The 3,045-nt window shown below is 36.0% G+C and overlaps 1 long non-coding RNA gene across 2 annotated transcripts; it reads right to left on the bottom strand.

Moving 5' to 3' along the window:
- Nucleotides 1-377: 377 nt before the first annotated feature.
- Nucleotides 378-2,300, bottom strand: LOC137012937 (uncharacterized). 2 transcript variants are annotated; one of them, XR_010893634.1, is made up of 4 exons: nt 2,139-2,300; nt 1,798-2,018; nt 1,658-1,710; nt 378-1,563 (listed from the first exon to the last, which is right to left on the bottom strand). It is a non-coding gene; the product is annotated as an uncharacterized lncRNA (long non-coding RNA). The 2 variants fall into 2 exon arrangements; XR_010893633.1 differs by having other exon boundaries at nt 1,798-1,995; nt 2,139-2,294.
- Nucleotides 2,301-3,045: the final 745 nt, after the last annotated feature.

The raw sequence follows: 3,045 nt of genomic DNA, 5'->3' as shown, positions 1-3,045 counted from the left end.
TTCTTTATTTTATATTTTGTGGACAAAGCAACTAAACACATCTTTATCATTTAAGTCCATCACAGGGTGTACCTGAACAAGACAAACTCCACAGACGTTATCAAATGGCTTTTTGAATTCATAATTCCTTAGCGACATTGTGACGAAGTAAATGTTTTAATTAGAAACAGAAGAGTGAATCGCAGCGACTTTGAGATCTCTGAATGTAAGCAGGATTTCATCAAAACAGATGTCTGTAAGCATTTGTGTGAATGTCTGATGTTGATGCATCAGTGTGAGTTTGTGTCTATTAGTTATTAAAGCTTCAGTGATGAAGATGATCAGTCAACACTCGTCTTTGGCCGTTGAAAGAGAAAAGAAACTCACAAACAAGCAGATTAAGTTTCAAGATTTTTATCTATTTATTTTCTGAACATTTCAATCAGATTTATTCTTCTGGAGCAGTACATGTTTTGTTTTTTGTTTTTTTTAGTGAAACTAATTTCATTAAACTCTAGTTCATATTTTATTTACAATTAATTCTAGATTTAGAACATCATGTCCAGTACAATATACATCCAAAGTATTCACAGCGCTTCACTTTTTCCACATTTTATGTTAAATCCTTATTCCAAATTGGTTTAAATTCATTATTTTCCTCAAAATTCTACAAATACGCCATAATAACAATGCGATAGAAGTTTGTTTGAAATCTTTGCAAATTTATAAAAAATAAATAAATAAATAAAAAATAAATAAAATCACATGTACATAAGTATTCACAGTCTTTTCTCAATACTTTGTTGAAGCACCTTTGGCAACAACAATTACAGCCTCAAGTCTTTTTGAGTATGATGCTCAAGCTTGGCACATCTATTTATTTTTTTATTTTTTGGCAGTTTCTCCCATTCTTCTTTGCAGGACCTCTCAAGCTCCATCAGGTTGGATGAGGAGCGTCGGTGCACAACCATGTTCAGAGATGTTCAAGTCTGGGCTCTGGCTGGGTCACTCAAGGTCATTCCCAGAGTTGTCCCGTAGACACTCCTTTGTTATCCTGGCTGTGTGTTTAGGGTCATTGTCCTGTTGGAAGATGAACCTTCACCCCAGTCTGAGGTCCAGAGTGCTCTGGAGCAGGTTTTCATCAGTGATGTCTCTATACATTGCTGCATGCCATCTAACCGTGGGACCTTATATGGTCAGGTGTGTGCCTTTCCAAATCACGTCCAATCAACTGAATTTAGCACAGGTGGACTCCAATCAAGTTGTAGAAACATCTCAAGGATGATCAGTGGAAACAGGAGCAGCTGAGCTCAATTTTAAGGCTGTGAATACATGTGATTTTTTTCGTTATTTATTTTTAATAAATTTGCAAAGATTTGAAACAAACTTCTTTCACGTTGTCATTATGGGGTATTATTTGTAGAATTTTGAGGAAAATAATAAATTTAATCCCTTTTGGAATAAGGCTAGAAAAAGTGAAGCGCTGTGAATACTTTCTGGATGTAGTGTACACACTAACCCTCATTCAGTGACTGAACATGATGAAGAATTTTCAGCTGGTGAGATGACAGGAACCACCGCTTTCTGAAGAGAAAACACACACAACTCTCAATATCATATCAGATTCTGTTTCAGTTCTTCAGTTTGATCTTCATTATATGATCAGTGAATGTTTCACCTCATCTGTGAGCGTCTCTGAATCATCAGAATGAATCTCTGGATCATGAGAAACTATAAAAACAAATAGGCATTATTTCCTCATTCAGTTAAAGTAAGTTGCTATCCAGAGTATAACAGTGTTTTATATTAAAGACTCACAGTTTGGTGCTCCACTGTTAATGCTGTTTCGTCTAACTCGTCTCGGGATCTGTTTCTCTCCTGGATCTTCAGTTTGTATCTCATCCTCTTTCTTTGTCATTTTCCTCTTTCTCTCTTGTCCTGATGTTTAATTCTCCTGCAGTTTGTGATGCTCCATAGATCTGCTGAGATGATTCATTTCTCTTTTTTGCATTTTATCTGCGGTAAATCATATTGAGATACTATTTAGTGTTAGTTTGACATTTGTTAATAAATGTTGTGCAAAACAAAACAGAATTACATTTGTTTCATTATAATAACACTGTATGTATTTTTAAATAAAGAGATAGTGTTTTAATCACCTTGTGACGAGCTGAAGAGGGTTAATGTCCACTGCAGATCTGAGACGTTGTTTGGAGCTTTAATGTTATGAAGAAACTCGCAGGCGACGCCTCGTTACTGAGCTGATTACACGCTATCATGTTGTGCAGTTGCTCCTCTAGAGGAAGGATATCCTCTAGTGTGAGGATAAGGGGTTATGTGCGGTCAGCAGATCACTGTACTTCTAGTGTTGTGTGTCCTTCTCCAATTTTTGACTTTTCAGTGTCAGTGTCTCTTTTTGGGCACATTTTTTTTTCTTAATATGAGGTGTTTTTCATTTTAAGCCTTCATTCAGAGTCATTCATATGTGCAGTGCTGTGGTCCTCTAGTCTAGATGTGGTTAGCTGTGCTTGAGTTCTGTATGAAACACACGGCTTTGGTGTTTGTAGCTCATGATGGATCAGTTGAGCTGAAATAATGTTGGATTTGTGCAGGTGAAGCTCACACAGGTGATCTCTCACAGAAACCTGCTGTGATTCTGATGATCATCTGTAGAGGACGACACTTCACTGTTTTACAGGGGTCAAAGATCAAAACAGTGCAGGTTTGAAGTCCTTCATGTAGATCTGGATTATTTCTGAGATGTTAATGTGATCTCTGCTCCAGATTCAGTGTAACAAACACATCAAACATCACAATAACTGACACACAATAACCAAATATTGTCTTTAAAATACTGTAGACTTCTACATTTGTCCATTTATTATATTTCTTTATTTCACTGATTCATGTGTTCCAGATATACAGTAGAAACAGACTTTGATTCACACATGATTTTTCACACACTGAATGGTTTTTGTTGTAAAAATAATAAATAAAAACAAAAAGTGATTTACAATACTGAGTATGATATGATGGACAGATTCAAATTCCCACACCTGATTCTCT

The sequence above is a fragment of the Chanodichthys erythropterus genome, chromosome 22 (assembly GCF_024489055.1).
Source record: "Chanodichthys erythropterus isolate Z2021 chromosome 22, ASM2448905v1, whole genome shotgun sequence".
Taxonomy (NCBI): domain Eukaryota; kingdom Metazoa; phylum Chordata; class Actinopteri; order Cypriniformes; family Xenocyprididae; genus Chanodichthys; species Chanodichthys erythropterus.
The sequence above is the reverse complement of the archived record's forward strand: the minus strand, read 5'-3'. Positions and strand labels throughout refer to the sequence as shown.